This window comes from Miniopterus schreibersii (assembly GCF_964146895.1).
Source record: "Miniopterus schreibersii genome assembly, chromosome: X".
In the NCBI taxonomy this organism is placed as follows: Eukaryota; Metazoa; Chordata; class Mammalia; order Chiroptera; family Miniopteridae; genus Miniopterus; species Miniopterus schreibersii.
The window spans coordinates 84,020,300-84,031,584 of record NC_138104.1 but is presented as its reverse complement, the minus strand read 5'-3'; the positions used below and the strand labels follow the sequence as shown (position 1 = coordinate 84,031,584).

The following is an 11,285-nucleotide window of genomic DNA, read 5'->3' as shown; positions in this document are numbered from 1 at the left end:
CCCAGCCTGGGGAAGGAGGGCGTCTCAGTGCTGGGCATCTGGTGTATGTAATATTTTAAAATGTTATTCATGAATATAAGTGCACCTGTTGTGAGTTAATCACCTGCACGATTTCTTTGAGCAACTCATTCGAATATTGTCCTAATGTGATTGTTTCATTAAGCTTAGCCCTTTTGTGGTATCCTTGGTTACAGTTACTATCACAGAGCTCTCTCTGAATGACTTCAACATCCATGCTAAGGACGATTCTGATAGCCAGCCTCAGTCCCTAGACCTTATTACTCCAGTGACCTCCATTTTCCTCCTCCTATTCATGATCGATTTCCCACTTCTCTGATCGTGATGATTTCCCTAGCCATGCTATTAAATATATTTGATTAGGCTACATTCAAAATTAAACCAGTTCATTGGAGTAAATGTATGGGACACTTGGTTTTATAAAATTGTTTCATAGGTAGATGATGTAGAGCATCTTTCAGACTATGTTCTTGTAAAAGAGTGCTGTTAGGTCAAATGAACAAGAGAAAACAGGTAATAATATATTAAAACTTTTAATAAAATGACAATTCAATTTATATTTTTGATAGGGTCAATAGCATCTTAGAAAACCATGGTGTGCTGTATGTGTATATTGAAAGCATACCTTTGTATGTTCATATTAGGCTTTGATAGTTAATGTTAACATTAGCTAAAATTTGGACCTCAGTGTGGAATATGGATTGTAAATTATTCTAAAGAGATATGATTATTAACATAAAATAACAACCTATGTTTCTTAATGTTAGAGTGGTACAATTTAAAAATAGTAATCATATTGAATATTTTTGCCTACTCCTCCAATATTGGACATTACCAGGTAAAATAGACATTATTGGGAACATGTGTCTTAGCTGATTGTATGTGTGTGTATTCTGTGAATTTTTAATTCTTAAAAAAATACAAATATATTAGAAGCCATGGAGTAAGATTAAATCAGCACTAGTGGAAAAGTGAGGTTATTGATTATTCTACATTTTTTCATATCCATAGTATGAATTGGGAAAATTTTTTGTTAGCTACTAGAAAATAAGCTAAGGTTTTTAATTTTAATCCTTCAATACATTCTATGTAATGAGCACATCAGTCTTAAAGATTGAGATTATTTATGATCTATGTTCTCAGTGTACCACTATGTCATTTATGGTACATATTTACAGAATGAATAAGCATTTTTATTCCCTTTTTAGAAGGCAGTGAAACTTTTGGAGTTCTGTGTCAAATAGTCCTCAGTTGAAAGCCTAACTCCATACCTTCCAAGCTTTGTGACGCTGCCTATAGTGAATAATTACACATCAGAAAAAAAATGGAATGAATGATATAAGATGTTATAAGGATTAAATTAGGTGATGCATTTAAGATGATGCTAATATTACACTTAGCTCATTGATCGCAATCAATATATGGTAGCTGTTGTTTAGAAACTAGACTGACCCTGAAAATGCTGTCTACTCATTATATAAAAGCTCACCTTAATTTTTAAATTTTAGATTATTCTGTTATAATTCTGAAATGCTAATAGATCTTTTCTCTTCCCTCCGCCTGTTCTTTTTATTTTTTAGCTAGTCACTGAAATCTCTTTTTTAAAAAAATTTATCTTTATTGTTGAAAGTATTGCAGATATCCCCCCCTTTTTACCCATTGATCCCCTCCACCCTGCATCTGCCCCCTCAGGCCTTCACCACACTATTGCCTGTGTCCATGGCTTATGTATATATGCATATAAGTTCTTTGATTAATCTCTCCCAACTCACTCCCCCACTCCTGCCTTCCCACTGAGATTTATCAGTCTGTTCCATGCTTCTATGTCTCTGGATCTATTTTTTTCCTCAGTCTATTTTGTTTATTAGATTCCACATATGAGTGAGATCATGTAAAACTGAATCAGGAAGAATCAGAAAACCTGGATAGGCTAATAACAACTAATGAAATCAAAGCAGTAATAAATTCCCAGCAAACAAAAGCCCTGGTCCAGACGGCTTCACAGGGGAACTTTCTAATTCTTTAAGTTGTAGGGTTAGATAGTTTACTAAATAGTTTTCTGGCTTTCTGAGGTAGGTCTATAGTGCTCTGAACTTCCCTCTGAGGACTGCTTTTGCTGTGTCCCATAGATTTTGGGTTGTTGTGTGTTCATTTTCATTTGTTTCCAGGAAGTTTTTGATTTCTTTCCTAATCTTATTAGTAATCCATTCATTATTTAATAACATGCTATTTAGCCTCCATGTGTTTGAATGTTATTGAATGTTTTTACTGTAGTTGATTTCTAATTTCATGCCATTGTGATCTGAGATGCTTGATGATTTCAATCTTCTTGAACTTGTAGAGACTTGTTTTGTGTCCTAACATGTGGTCTATCTTTGAGCATGACCAATGTGCACTTGAGAGGAATGTATATTCTTCAGCTTTGGGGTGAAATGCTCTGTAAATATTGGTTGAATCCATCTGATCTAGTGTGCCATTTAGAGTCACTATTTCTGTGTTGACTTTTTGTCTGGAACATCTATCGAATGAAGTCAGTGGGAAGTTAAAATCCCCTACTATGACTGTATTGCTGTTGATCTCTCCTTTAGAGTCCTAAAGGTTATTATTGATAGGTCCTTATATAGTCCCATTTTAATTCTTTATGCCTATGTTTCTCTCTCTATTTCTTATTATTATTACAGCAGTCCCTTTAACATTTCCTGCATTGCTGGTTTGGTGGTGATAAACTCCTTTAGCCTTCTTTTGTCTGGGAAGCTCTTTATTTCACCATCTATTTTGAATTATAGCCTTGTTGGATAGAGCAGTCTTGGTTTCAGATCCTTGTTTTGCATTACCTTGATACTTCATGCCATTCCCTTCTGGCCTGTAGAGTTTCTGATGAGAAGTCAGCTGACAACCTTATGGGAGCCCCACCCTGTGGAGTTTCTACAGCCTGAGGCTCATTAAGACAATCATATTAATCAGCCTGCAGGTAGAGGTAGACTTCAGAGTGCTTTGAGTCTTTGCCTGATCTACTTCTGGACCCCGGCCTTGGAAGAGCAGACTTTGGTGTGCATCTTGGTCCTGTCCAAATGCACCAGCCCCAACAGAGGGAAGCTCAAGCTGTGGGTTATTGATAGCTCCAAACAGGGTACTCAAGGCCAGTCACAAACAGTGTCTGACATTGACCTGCACCAGACACCTTCCAAAAATACTGAGTCCTAGCAGGTCTACCTAATACTTAGAAACAAATCCAAATAGGCAGCCAAAATGGGGAAACAAAAAAGCCCAAATGAAAGAACAAGAGAAGTCTTCAGAAAAATAGCTAAATGAAATGGAGATAAGCAATCTATCAGATAGAGAGTTCAGAATACTGATTGCAAGGATGCTTAACAGCATGAAAAAAAGATATGGAAACTATGTAAAATGACCAGTCAGAAATGAAGTGTGACTAGCAGAAATAAAGAATACATTGGAAGGAATAAACAGCAGATTAGAGGAAGTTGAGGATCAGATCAGTGAATTCGAAGACGGTAGGAAAAAATCAATCAGAGATCCAAAAAGAAAAAAACAAAAAACAAGAGGACAGTCTAAGGGAGCTGTGGGACAACATGAAACATAACAATATTTGCATCATAGGAGTGCCAGAGGAGGTCAAAAGTAAGCAAGGCCTAGAGAACCTGTTTGAAGAAATAATGACAGAAAACTTCCCTAACCTGGTCAAGGAAAAAGTCACACAAGTTCAAGAGGCACAGAGAGTCCCAAGCAAGAAGAACCCAAAGAGGTCCACGCCCAGACACATCATAATTAAAATGCCAAGAAGTCAAGACAGAGAATCTTAAAGGCAGCAAGAGAAAAGCGATCTTTTACCTACAAAGGAGCTCCCATAAAGTTGAAATCTTTTTTATGTTATTCCTGGTAGAAAGTTTAGCAGGTAATGCAGTTCCAAAATATGAATAGCTTTCAGAATCAATAAATCTCAAAGATTAATATGATAAAGAATAATTAAATTTCAAAAAGTAGCTTACTTGGCCATATATATTGGGTCTAAACATTATAATTAGAGAAATTAATTAAATTTTGCCTGATATTTCCTTATGTTTCCTCCCTACACTTTGGAAAGTTAAAGCAAGTGTTGTATATTTATACAGTATTCCTCACCATGAACTGTTGAAGAGCAAAGAGGCAAAACCAAAACTTTTACGAGTATCCAAACCTCATTAGAAAACCTGGTGAAATAGGTATTGCTCCAAGTTTGAAATGAAGAAACTGAGATTCTTGAAGCAACTTGCCTATTTACACACGATAAGAACATGGCAGCACTGGAATATGAACTTATTTTTGCCCAGCTCTAAAGGTCATGCTCTCAAAAATCTTTTATGCAGACTCTGAGAAATTAGAAATTAGAAATAATTTTCTTTGTTTTTGTTAAACTCATGTTCCTAGAGCCAGATTCTCCAAAGGTGTTATTATCCCTTATATGATATTGCATTACAATTGATTATTAGTGTTTTATGTAATATACCATCAACTTTAAAGGCATGGCTGGCTTAAAGTAGAGGCTAAAGTGGACATACACATCACCAAAGGAGATTTTAACAGAGAAAAAAATTGCCAGAGCCTACTGGAACCATTTTCACGGCTTTACTTAAAATAATTTTAATATGAAGGTGATGGACCTGGTTAACCATGTTTAATAACAGACTGTTTTCACCAGGGTTGTTGCAAATACAAAATGTTTTTTCCCCAAAATTGGAAAGGCCAAGATAGAATACTCTCCGTTCTTTAGCAGGATGCAATTTGATTCAGAAAGTTTTGTGCTGTGCCCTTGGGCAAAAAACAGGAGTAAAAATAATTAAGAATCACAGATTTTGCATTATGTAAAATATTAAACTACAAGACTAGTTTATCTTTCAATTCTTCCATGTGCTATCAATTTCTTCCTCATGATGTAAATATTTTTTGAATAAACAATGCAATAAATATTTTTCTTACTTAAAAGCATGGTAATTATTATGCAAACTAAGAATTCTTTAGTTACTCTTATGATAGACTGAAAAGAGGACAATATTTTTATCCTCTGTTTAGATTATAAGAGATCAGGAGAACATAGTATGGTTATCACTGGCCATGCAGTCAACTCCATTTGGCTTGTGGCTTTTATATCCTTCCAGAACTGATTTTAATTTACCTCCACTCCTGCCACGCAACTGACAAAGCTGGAGCTGCCATACCAGGCAAGTTGGAAGAGCAGAGTACAACTGGTTCCAGAAAAAGAAAGTATATCTTTGTTTCCTTTATTAGAGGCCATGGTGCATATGTTTTTACCTTAGTTTGAGTCCTAGTTGGGGGTCCAAGGATTAAAGGTGAATATTTCATTGTCCATAGTATTGCTGAATATCAATGTGGAAATAATACACACAATTAGAAGACTTTGACTTGGACCTCACGTTTGACATTAGATAACTCAGTGATCTGGAGTTTTCTGAGATCTAAAATGGAGATAATAATACTTATGGTTTCTCTATATTGTAAATCTCAAAAAAACAACAAAAAATACTACAAAGATTATGATTGCGCTTTTTGAAAACTTCAAGTTTCACTAACACAATTATTTTTAAGGCTTTCCTGAATTCTCTTTCCTTCTAAAAACTATGGATTTGAGGTCAGGTTTTGTTTGTTTGTTTGTTTGTTTTTTCTTTTGGAAGCCTTACTTTGTTAAGAAATTCAAATTGTGTTTACTTCTGTTCATGTCCATATGAAAACTAATACCAGTATGGATAATTGCTACAGTGGAGAAACTTATATAATTTCTCCAAGGAAAATTTATTTTACTAGAAATGGCTATCACCAATAAGCAATAGGACTTACTGATGACTCTTATTTTATAAATACATGTTTTAATCTTAAGCAAAAGCTAAGATTGAGTGAGGTTTCATTGAAGGCCATTCACACTAGATATAACAACATACAATTTTTTTCTTTTTGCTTCTTTCCTTTATACCTTTGCAGCACCCTTCCATCCTCCTCTTTCACAAATATATGCTGAGTATCTATGATGTTGGTGGCATTAGGTACTTACGTAAATTAATCCTTTAATTCTCACCAAAAATTCAGTTCAATGATATGGTTTCCATTTTCCAGATGAAGAGACATGCTACTTGAAGTGCAAGGTCACATAACTAAGTTGTGGAAAATAAGGTATTCAAGTAGGTGTCTTCTGACTATTAATGTGTTGCTATTTCTATGACACACACATTCTTTAATGTACTTTTTTATTTATAAGGAGTTTTTACAATTTATCTTTATTGTTGAAAGTATTACAGATGTTCCCCTATTTCCCCCATCAACCCCCTCCACCTTGCTCCCACAACCTCCCCAGGCTTCACCACACTGTTGTCTCTGTCCATGGGTTATGCGTATATGCATATAAGTTCTTTGGTTAATCTCTTCCCAGCCACCCACCCACACCCACCTTCCCTCTGAAATTCATGAATCTGTTGCATGCTCCCATGTCTCTGGATCTATTTTATTCCTCAGTTTATTTTGTTCATTAGATTCCACATATAACTGAGATCATGTGATACTTGTCTTTGACTGACTTATTTCACTTAACACAATACTCTCCAGGTCCCTCCATGCTGTCCTAAAGGGTAAGAGATCCTTCTTTTTTTACATCTGCATAGTATTAATATTTGACAAAGAAGGCAAGAACATACAATGAAGTAAAGAGAGTATCTTCAATAAATGGTGCTGGGAAAATTGGACAGGTACATGCAAAAAAATGAAACTAGACCACCAATTTACACCATACACAAGAATAGACTCAAAATGGATAAAAGACTTAAATGTAAGGTGTGAAACCATAAAAATCCTAGAAGAAACCAGAGGCAGTAAAATCTCAGATATCTCTAGTAGCAAAATGTTTGCTTTTACATCTCCTAGGGCAAGGGAAACAAAGGAGAAAATAAACAAATGGGACTACATCAAAATAAAAAGCTTCTGCACAGCAAAAAAAAAAAAAAAAATCAAAATGAAAATGAAAAGGGATCCCACTGTATGGGAGAACATATTTGCCAATGATACATCCGATAAGGGATTAACTCCCAGAGTATATAAAGAACTCATACAACTTAACAAAAGGAAGACAAACAATCCAATTAAAAAATGGGCAAAGGACCTAAATAGACACTTCTCCAAAGAAGACATGCAGATGGCCAAGAAACATATGAAAAAAGTGCTCAGTCACTAAAAATCAGAGAAGCAAAAATTAAAATGACAATGAGGTATCACCTCACACCTGTCAGAATGGCTGCCATCAACAAATCAACAAATGACAAGAATGTGGAGAAAAGGGAACCCTAGTACACTGCTGATAGGAATGTAGATTGGTGCAGCCACTATGGAAAAGAGTATGGAGTTTCCTCAAAAAGTAAAAAATGGAACTGACATTTGACGCAGTGATCCCACTTCTAGGAACGTATCCTAAGAATTCAGAAACACCAATCAGAAAGAATATATGCACCCCTATGCTAATAGCAGCACTGTTTAAGATAGGTAAGATCTAGAAACAGCCCAAGGGCCCATCAGTAGATGAGTGGACAAAAAAGCTGTGGGATATTTACACAATGGAATACTATGCAACTGTAAAAAATGAGAATATCTTACCCTTTGAGATGGCATGGAGGGACATAGAGAGTATCATACTAAGCTAAATAAGCCAGTCAGAGAAAGACAAGTGTTACATGATCTCACTTATACATGGAATCTAATGAACAAAATAAACTGAGGAACAAAATAGATCCAGAGACATAGAAGAATCGAACAGACTGGTGAATGTCAGAGGGAATGGAGGAAGTGGGCTGGGAATTAACCAAAGATCTTATATGAATATATGCATAACCCATGGACACAGACAATAGTGTGGTGAAGACCTCGGGGGGCAGGAGCCAAGTGGAGGGGGTAATAGAGGAAAAATGAAGGACATTTATAATACTCTTAACAATAAAGATAATTTTTTAAAAAAGTATATTCAGCCCTAGCCAAATATATCACAATAATAAATGGTTTTCACTGTTTATTAATATGCATCACCGTTTTATGGTTTCACAACTTACATTTAAGTCTTTGATCCATTTTGAGTTTATCGTTGTGTATGGTTTGGCTCAGCAATGAGAGTGTCAGCCTGAGGACTGAATGGTCCCAGATTCAATTCTGGCCAAGGGCACATACTTTGGTTGCAGGCTCAATCCCTGGCCCTGGTCAGGGCACATGTGGGAGGCAGCCAATTGATGTGTCTCTTTCACATAAATATTTCTATCTCTCTCTCCCTCTCTCTCTTTCTTTTCCACTACCTATGAAAAGCAATGGAAAAAATATCCTTGGATGCAGATTTAAAAAACTAAGTATATTCAAAGAACTGATAGTGGACAGTGGACTCTAAACTGGGAAAGTTAAGGAACTGAAAACATAAGGCATGATTAATTCTGAAAGGGTGGTAAGGGTCATTGGATTGGAAATCATGTTGGAATTGAAGAATTAGAGATTTGGGAATATTAAAAGGAGTGGTAAACAAGGTAAGAAGCAGGGTCAAAAGCCATCATACTTGAAATTTGAAGTTGGTTATTTATTGCCAGTAACAAAGTCTAGAGTGTGACTACAGGGATTGGTATCTGTAGTGATTTGAGGACAAGACTAATGGAGGTAATGAGCTCAAAGAACTGATTCCAGGATTTGAATAGTCTCTGTGAATATTTAAATCATGAAGAATATTAAAGAGAGTAGTCACAGGCAGCAAAGCAATTATTCAGACACTAAGAAATCTCAATGAAGGGAAATTGAGTGAAAGGGGAGAAGTTGATTGCAGCAAGAATATTTGTGAATGATACAACCTGATGGCTCATGTTCCCTTCTTACAAGAGTGAAAAATATGCATATATTCTATTTACAGATATAGTCCTTTGTTCCTGGAAGCAGAAGTACACTTCAGACCTGCACTACAAATCTTTCTAGCTATAAATTTTCCTGTCCCAGTCAGTTTTACCTGTTATTTTGGATATATAAAGAGGTTGCTTGATTTCTTTTTTAGAACTTATAATTGATATAACAATATAATATTCACAATGCTATAAAACATGAGAAGAGTATATGTAAATATTGATTTCATAGTTGGTAAAATACATAAAATATTGATGAACCCAAGCAGAAACTCATTTAGAAATTTTTATTAGCCTTAGGTGTTAAATTTACAGATGTTAGGAGTCAAAATTGTACATGCACAGTGAGGCACTCATCATGAATTCTGATTGATGTTAAAATGAGAGAGAAAATAGCCAAGCAAGTACTAAATTGAAAATTGTCTAATCTTCTTCTTCTGCATCATCATTTGCTTTTGAGAGGAGTTTCATTACTCGGTGTATAGGAGTCTTAACAGAATCATAAGTCCATCCCTTCCTGATAAATAACTTCTCAAGCACACCTGGCATCCTGTAGCCCTTGCTTACAATGAAATCTTTGAACGCAATTGGTCCATAAAGATCATCAATAATGTCCGGTTCCATATGTCTTCCATAATTCCTGTATTGCTCTTCAAGTACGGCTTTCGGGTCAAGCAAAGGTTCATCGTTTATTAGCTTTTTCCAGGACTTGGGCTCCAGGTACCATGCTCCATACCGTATCTTCACCCGTTTGGGTTTATAAGGATCTTCCCTTTTTCGGAGTTTCCTCTCCCAGCTACTTTCCTGTAGGGAGAACTTTCTCTGCTTTATTTCATCTAGCTGGTCGCAGTACTTTAGTTCCATAGGAATCTGGCTTACTTTCTTTATTTTGACTGTATTATGGGTAAGTGGGCACTCATGGTCAATTTCAAACTGTTTCATGATGAACTCTTCATCAATGCCCAAGTCTCCAAAAGTATCTTCAATCCATTTGCAGAAGTTACGAACTGCTCTTGGTGGTCTTTGGTCAAGAGAAGGGCCTTTGGGAATACCCTTCCTATTTGACTTCTTTGTTTTCTTTTGCTCAGGAAACAACTTGGTTAAATATGACAGGAGACTCTCCCTGGGAGGTTCCATATCAACTTTGTCGGGAGCTTCCAGGTTGTCTTTGTCAGGAGCTTCCAGGTTGTCTTTGTCAGGGGCTTCCAGATTGGCTCTGTCAGGAGCTTCCGGATTGGCTTTGTCAGGGGCTTCCAGGTTGGCTTTGTCAGGAGCTTCCAGGTTGTCTTTGTCGGGAGCTTCCAGGGTGGCTTTGTGGGGAGCTTCCAGGTTGACTTCATCAGAAGATTCTAGGTTGACCTTGTCGGGGGGTTCTAGGTAGACTTTGTCAGGATGTTTTTCACAAAGCTCTGTGGGGGACTTCTTTCCTTCCAGGGCATTCTCACAATAAACCCATGTGTCCTCCAGCTTCCTGTCAGGATCAAGCACTTGCAGCACCTTTAGTAAGAGGTCTGCAGGTAGATCTTCCTCCAGATGTGGGTAGCGGGCCAAGGGATGCTTGATCAGGCTGGCTTCGATGCTCTCCACGTACGCCTTCCGTGCTTGCTGGGCTGGTGAGAGCTTGGAACACAGGTCTAATCCCTTGGGCAGATTTTTCTGACTCCTTTTGGGGGGAGGTCGGGGACCTCTATGAGAAATGATGGGGAGAAAGCCCTCCCTAGGGCCACGAGTGATCAGATTTTCACAAGATGGACAGCCCGTTCTGAAGTCGTCCAGCCCCTTTTTCACAAATCTCCACCTCCGGGTGTCCAGGGAGGTGGGGCACTTCAGAAGCCTGCCCTTGTGCTTTGAGAAACAGCTGGAAGGCAACTTGTCCGGGTCCCTGTACCAGGGCTTACGAGGCATGCCCAGGGGCACCGGTTCCAGTAGCTCTGACCCGAACAGCCCCTTCTGGTTTGTCGGCCGCCGGAACATCCCCTTCCTGTCCAGCTCCGTCCCTAACAGCCCCCACTTGTTCAGCTCCATCCTGAACAGCCCCTTCCTGTTGGGCTGTGGCCCTGACAGCCCTTCCTTGTTGGGCTGTGGCCCTGACAGCCCTTCCTTGTTGGGCTGTGGCTCTGACAGCTCTTCCTTGTTGGGCTGTGGCCCTGACAGCTCCTGCTTGTTTGGCTCCAACCCTAATAGCCCCTTCCTGTTGGGCTGTGGCCCTGACAGCCCCTTCCTGCTGGGCTGTGGCCCTGACAGCCCCTTCCTGCTGGGCTGTGGCCCTGACAGCCCCTGCCTGCTGGGCTGTGGCCCTGACAGCCCCTGCCTGCTGGGCTGTGGCCCTGACAGCCCCTCCTTGTTGGGCTG

The 11,285-nt window shown here is 38.2% G+C and overlaps 1 pseudogene across 1 annotated transcript; it reads right to left on the bottom strand.

The window, feature by feature from the left end:
- Positions 1–9,356: 9,356 nt before the first annotated feature.
- LOC308551043 (protein FAM47E pseudogene) lies at positions 9,357–10,958 on the bottom strand (annotated as a pseudogene). Its single transcript has one exon. The product of its transcript is annotated as a protein FAM47E pseudogene (transcript).
- Positions 10,959–11,285: the final 327 nt, after the last annotated feature.